Source organism: Salmo trutta, unplaced genomic scaffold (assembly GCF_901001165.1).
Source record: "Salmo trutta unplaced genomic scaffold, fSalTru1.1, whole genome shotgun sequence".
Taxonomy (NCBI): domain Eukaryota; kingdom Metazoa; phylum Chordata; class Actinopteri; order Salmoniformes; family Salmonidae; genus Salmo; species Salmo trutta.
Genome location: NW_021823216.1, coordinates 148,927 through 156,426, shown reverse-complemented (window position 1 = coordinate 156,426; position 7,500 = coordinate 148,927). Strand labels below are relative to the sequence as shown.

Genomic DNA, 7,500 nt, shown 5'->3' with positions numbered 1-7,500 from the left:
ACAGTAACAAAATGGTGATCAGAGAAACCCACAGGAGTAATGTCACAGCTTCCAACCCTACTACAGTAGTGATCAGATACATACAACCCGTCACACCTTCCAACCCCACTACAGTAGTGATCAGATACATACAACCTGTCTAACCTTCCAACCCTACTACAGTAGTGATCAGATACATACAACCTGTCTAACCTTTCAACCCTACTACAGTAGAGATCAGATACATACAACCTGTCTAACCTTCCAACCCTACTACAGTAGTGATCAGATACAGACAACCTGTCTAACCTTCCAACCCTACTACAGTAGTGATCAGATACATACAACCTGTCTAACCTTCCAACCCTACTACAGTAGTGATCAGATACATACAACCTGTCTAACCTTCCAACCCTACTACAGTAGTGATCAGATACATACAACCTGTCTAACCTTCCAAACCTACTACAGTAGTGATCAGCTACATACAACCTGTCTAACCTTCCAACCCTACTACAGTAGAGATCAGATACATACAACCTGTCTAACCTTCCAACCCTACTACAGTAGAGATCAGATACATACAACCTGTCTAACCTTCCAACCCTACGACAGTAGTGATCAGATAAATAAAACCTGTCTAACCTTCCAACCCTACTACAGTAGTGATCAGATACATACAACCTGTCTAACCTTCCAACCCTACTACAGTAGAGATCAGATACATACAACCTGTCTAACCTTCCAACCCTACGACAGTAGTGATCAGATAAATAAAACCTGTCTAACCTTCCAACCCTACTACAGTAGAGATCAGATACATACAACCTGTCTAACCTCCAACCCTACTACAGTAGTGATCAGATACATACAACCTGTCTAACCTTCCAACCCTACTACAGTAGTGATCAGATACATACAACCTGTCTAACCTTCCAACCCTACTACAGTATTGATCAGATACATACAACCTGTCACACCTTCCAACCCTACTACAGTAGTGATCAGATACATACAGCCTGTCTAACCTTCCAACCCTACTACAGTATTGATCAGATACATACAACCTGTCTAACCTTCCAACCCTACTACAGTAGTGATCAGATACATACAACCTGTCTAACCTTGCTGCACTGACACGACCTTCATTAACTTTTAGCCGTGTGTACTGCCTAACTTTTGCATTCCTTACTCTCCACACATCAGAAAGCTCAAACTCAGTTAGTAGACCAGACAGGCAAGTGGCTGACCGCAGGTGAGGTTCTTCAGCGGTGCGATCAACAGTAAAATCCACTGTACAGTTCCACTCCCCCCCTAAAACCATACACCCCTCTTGGTCACACTGTCTTAAGGTTTCCTTTATTTTATCAAAACCAACAATACGCTCTGTACCCTCATTTGGAGCATAAACATTCAAAAAAACAAAAACCCCATAACCTCCGCCTTGACCAATAAAACCCAACCCTTGACAATCTCTGTTGTAGATACCACAGTCACCCCTAAGCCTGAGGAAAACAAGATGGCCACCCCAGCACTGAAATTGGTACCATGACTGAGTATATGCTGCCCCTCCCACCACATACCCCAGTCAACCTCATTTTCCTCATCACTATGTGTCTCCTGTAGAAAAACTACATTAAGCCTTTTCTATTTTACTACTTCTAATACCCAAGCCCTCTTATTCCTGTCCCTTCCACCATTAATATTGAGAGAACCTACCCTTAGTACCTCCATATAGAAAAGAGAACCTACCCTTAGTACCTCCATATAGAAAAGAGAACCTACCCTTAGTACCTCCATATAGAAAAGAGAACCTACCCTTAGTACCTCCATATAGAAAAGAGAACCTACCCTTAGTACCTCCATATAGAAAAAAGAACCTACCCTTAGTACCTCCATATAGAAAAGAGAACCTACCCTTAGTACCTCCATATAGAAAAGAGAACCTACCCTTAGTACCTCCATATAGAAAAGGGAACCTACCCTTAGTACCTCCATATAGAAAAGAGAACCTACCCTTAGTACCTCCATATAGAAAAGAGAACCTACCCTTAGTACCTCCATATAGAAAAGAGAACCTACCCTTAGTACCTCCATATAGAAAAGAGAACCTACCCTTAGTACCTCCATATAGAAAAAAGAACCTACCCTTAGTACCTCCATATAGAAAGAGAACCTACCCTTAGTACCTCCATATAGAAAAGAGAACCTACCCTTAGTACCTCCATATAGAAAAGAGAACCTACCCTTAGTACCTCCATATAGAAAAGAGAAAGGGAAAGCAGAAGAAACCACAGAGAAACCAAAGAGAAAAAAGAAGACACCCTATGAAGCATGATCATCATCATTGTTTAAATGTTCTCTTACCCTGACCACGTTTCCCACCACCTTTTGCTGCTGCAACAGCAGTAGCAAATTTCCTCAAGCAAAACCGCTTCTTCTCACTTAACTGGTCTAACCCCACCGTCTTCTGTAACATCACAGCTGACCTCACAAACTTATCAACATCAAAATATTCTGCCAATTTGACAGATTTCCCAGAAGTCTGATCCAGAAGCCTATTTACCTCCTCTAGATCATAAATTGAGTCGTCACCAGCTGCTATCATATCAAAAGAGATATCCATATCCTGCTCCTCCTCAACTGAGTCCACAGACCCCTGACTCGCTTCTAACACATCCCTTTCATCACTCCCCACTTGCAGCCCATCACTCGTACCAGGCATCTCCTCCACTACCTGGGAGACTAGCTCCACCTGAACCCTATTACTGGTAGTGGGCATCTCTTCCACTACCTGGGAGACTAGCCCCACCTGAACCCTATTACTGGTAGTGGGCATCTCCTCCACTACCTGGGAGACTAGCTCCACCTGAACCCTATTACTGGTAGTGGACATCTCCTCCACTACCTGGGAGACTAGCCCCACCTGAACCCTATTACTGGTAGTGGGCATCTCCTCCACTACCTGGGAGACTAGCCCCACCTGAACCCTATTACTGGTAGTGGGCATCTCTTCCACTACCTGGGAGACTAGCTCCACATGAACCCTATTACTGGTAGTGGGCATCTCCTCCACTACCTGGGAGACTAGCCCCACCTGAACCCTATTACTGGTAGTGGGCATCTCCTCCACTACCTGGGAGACTAGCCCCACCTGAACCCTATTAATCGTAGTGGGCATCTCCTCCACTACCTGGGAGACTAGCCCCACCTGAACCCTATTAATCGTAGTGGGCATCTCCTCCACTACCTGGGAGACTAGCTCCACCTGAACCCTATTACTGGTAGTGGGCATCTCCTCCACTACCTGGGAGACTAGCCCCACCTGAACCCTATTACTGGTAGTGGGCATCTCTTCCACTACCTGGGAGACTAGCTCCACATGAACCCTATTACTGGTAGTGGGCATCTCCTCCACTACCTGGGAGACTAGCCCCACCTGAACCCTATTACTAGTAGTGGGCATCTCCTCCACTACCTGGGAGACTAGCTCCACCTGAACCCTATTAATCGTAGTGGGCATCTCCTCCACTACCTGGGAGACTAGCCCCACCTGAACCCTATTACTGGTAGTGGGCATCTCCTCCACTACCTGGGAGACTAGCCCCACCTGAACCCTATTACTGGTAGTGGGCATCTCCTCCACTACCTGGGAGACTAGCTCCACCTGAACCCTATTAATCGTAGTGGGCATCTCCTCCACTACCTGGGAGACTAGCCCCACCTGAACCCTATTACTGGTAGTGGGCATCTCCTCCACTACCTGGGAGACTAGCCCCACCTGAACCCTATTACTGGTAGTGGGCATCTCCTCCACTACCTGGGAGACTAGCCCCACCTGAACCCTATTACTGGTAGTGGGCATCTCCTCCACTACCTGGGAGACTAGCCCCACCTGAACCCTATTACTGGTAGTGGGCATCTCCTCCACTACCTGGGAGACTAGCTCCACCTGAACCCTATTACTGGTAGTGGGCATCTCCTCCACTACCTGGGAGACTAGCCCCACCTGAACCCTATTACTCGTAGTGGGCATCTCTTCCACTACCTGGGAGACTAGCCCCACCTGAACCCTATTACTGGTAGTGGACATCTCCTCCACTACCTGGGAGACTAGCCCCACCTGAACCCTATTACTCGTAGTGGGCATCTCCTCCACTACCTGGGAGCCTAGCTCCACATGAACCCCCTCCTGTACCCTATTACTCGTAGTGGGCACCTCCTCACCAGTCTGAGGAACTGGCTCTTCAGATCCATCCTTACCTTCTACAACAATATTTTTCTGCTGCATAACATTTCCCTCTAACACAAGTTGCAACTCCGTGCCCTCAACACGGACAACTTGTTCCTCAGCAGCAGGTGCTTGTGGCTGCTCAACCACTGTCGGCCCACCTCTCCCTACATCAGTGGGCCCAGGCGTTACGAGGACCACCTGCGCCCCTCCCTCTGCCTTCTCCCTTTTCAGGCAAGCATGTCGCTTATGACCAACATCCCCACACTCAAAACACCGTTGACTACCCGTACTAGCATAAGCCATATACAATCTGTTGTCATACATGACTTTAAACGCTAACTCCAAAGTCTGCTCCGGTGAGTCCAAAAACATAAACACCTGTCGCCGAAACGACATTACCTGTTTCAACGCCGGGTGTTTGCAACCCAACGGGACAACTTTAATTGAACTTGCAAACTTCCCAAAGCGCCATAACTCGCGCTCCAATAACTCATTTGGAATAAATGGCGGTACATTTGAAATCGTTACCCTTGTTGACGGAGAAAAAAGCGGCGTAAGGGAGAGAGAGAGAAAGAGAGAGAGAGAGAGAGAGAGAGAGAAAGAGAGAGAGAGAGAGAGAGAGAGAGAGAAAGAGAGAGAGAGAGAGAGAGAGAGGAAAGAGAGAGAGAAAGAGAAAGAAAGAGAGAGAGAGAGAAGAGAGAGGGGAGAGAGAAAGAGAGAGGGAGAGAGAGAGAGAGAGGAAGAGAGAGAAAAAGAGAGAGAAAGAAAGAAAGAAAGAGAGAGAGAGAGAAAGAGAGAGAGAGAGAGGGAGAGAGAGAGGAAGAGAGCGAGAGAGGGAGAGAGAGGGAGGGAGAGAGGAAGAGAGAGAAGAGAGAGAGAGAGAGAGAGAGGGGAGAGGGAGGGAGAGAGGAAAGAGAGAAGAGAGAGAGAGAGAGAGAGAGGGAGAGGGAGGGAGAGAGGAAGAGAGAAAGAGAGAGAGAGAGGAGGGAGAGGGAGGGAGAGAGGAAGAGAGAAAGAGAGAGAGAGAGAGAGAGAGGGAGAGAGAGAGGGAGGGAGAGAGGAAGAGAGAGAAAAAAAGAGAAAGAGAGATCAGCAGATTTTAAGGATCAGGGTGAAGCTATTTTGGCTGGCCAACTATGCAGATATCTCCACACGGACACACTTTGTTCTGTTCTGTTCTCCTAGCTGAGACGCTGAGGCCATGAAGGAATTTCACGCCAAACCGACAATAAGCAAAAACAGAACATGGATGGATTTAAAAAAAATTTATAAACCTATCTCACAGCATTAAGAATATACACTATATATACAAAAGTTTGTGGACATCCCTTCCAATTAGTGGATTCGGCTATATCAGCCCCACCCATTGCTGACAGGTGTATAAAATCAAGCACACAGCCATGCAATCTCCATAGACAAATATTGACAATAGAATGGCCTTACTGAAGAGCTCAGTGACTTTCAACATGGCACCGTCATAAGATGCCACCTTTCCAACATGTCAGTTCGTCTGATTTCTGCCCTGCTAGAGCTGCCCCGGTCACCTGTAAGGGCTGTTATTGTGAAGTGGAAATGTTTAGGAGAAACAATGGCTCAGCCGCGAAGTGGTAGGCCACACAAACACAGAACGGGACCGCTGAGTGCTGAAGCGCGTACCGAGTTACAAACTGCCCCTGGAAACAACGTCAGCACAATAACTGTTTGTCTGGAGCTTCATGAAATGGGTTTCAATGGCCGAGCAGCCGCACACAAGTCTAAGATCACCAGGCGCAATTCCAAGCGTCAGCTGGAGTAGTGTAGATCACCAGGCGTAATGCCAAGCGTCAGCTGGAGTAGTGTAGATCACCAGGCGTAATGCCAAGCGTCAGCTGGAGTAGTGTAGATCACCAGGCGTAATGCCAAGCGCCAGCTGGAGTAGTGTAGATCACCAGGCGTAATGCCAAGCGTCAGCTGGAGTAGTGTAGATCACCAGGCGTAATGCCAAGCGTCAGCTGGAGTAGTGTAAATCACCAGGCGTAATGCCAAGCGCCAGCTGGAGTAGTGTAGATCACCAGGCGTAATGCCAAGCGTCAGCTGGAGTAGTGTAGATCACCAGGCGTAATGCCAAGCGCCAGCTGGAGTAGTGTAGATCACCAGGCGTAATGCCAAGCGTCAGCTGGAGTAGTGTAGATCACCAGGCGTAATGCCAAGCGTCAGCTGGAGTAGTGTAGATCACCAGGCGTAATGCCAAGTGTCAGCTGGAGTAGTGTAGATCACCAGGCGTAATGCCAAGCGTCAGCTGGAGTAGTGTAGATCACCAGGCGTAATGCCAAGCGTCAGCTGGAGTAGTGTAGATCACCAGGCGTAATGCCAAGCGTCAGCTGGAGTAGTGTAGATCACCAGGCGTAATGCCAAGCGTCAGCTGGAGTAGTGTAAAACTTGCCGTCATTGGAAATGTGTTTTTTGGAGTGATGAATCACGCTTCACCATCTGGCAGTCCGACGGACAAATCTGGGTTTGGCAGATGCCACGAGAACGCTACCTGCCCCAATGCATAGTGCCAACTGTAATGTTTGGTGGAAGAGGAATGATGGTCTGGGACTGTTTTTCATGGTTCGGGCTAGGCCACTTCGTTCGGGTGAAGGGAAATATTAACACTGCAGCATACAATGACATTCTAGACAATTCTGTGCTTCCAACTTTGTGGAAACAGTTTGGGGAAGGCCCTTTCCTGTTTCAGCATGACAATTCCCCCGTGCATAAAGCGAGGTCCATACAGAAATGGTTTATTGAGATCGGTGTGGAAGAACTTAACTGGCCTGCACAGAGCCCTGACCTCAACCCCATCGACCACCTTTAGGATGAATTGGAACGCCGACTGTGAGCCAGGCCTAATCACCCAACATCAGTGCCTGACCTCACTAATGCTCTTGTGGCTGAATGGAAGCAAGTCCCCGCAGCAATGTTCCAACATCTAGTGGAAAGCCTTCCCAGAAGAGTGGAGGCTGTTTTCACAGCAAAGGGGGGACCAACTCCATATTAATGGCCATGATGAGTTTGAAATGAGACGAGCAGGTGTCCACATACTTTTGGTAATGTAGTGTAGTTTGTTGAAAAAGAAAAAGGGCCCTGTCATGTGATGGAAAATATATTTGTTTTTAATCACACCGTATAAGCTGTAACAGGCATTTCGCTACACCCGCAATAACATCTGTTAAATATGCGTATGTGACCAATAAAAATGTGATTTGAACAGTTGCTATATCACGATCAACCAATAAAACGGAGACAGTGGGTGGTGTTATCAT

The 7,500-nt window shown here is 47.4% G+C and overlaps 1 protein-coding gene across 1 annotated transcript in view; it reads right to left on the bottom strand.

The window, feature by feature from the left end:
* LOC115189731 (leucine-rich repeat-containing G-protein coupled receptor 5) overlaps positions 1–7,500 on the bottom strand; it is a 653,393-nt gene that overhangs the window by 552,440 nt on the left and 93,453 nt on the right. The gene's annotated exons all lie outside the window — the stretch shown is intronic.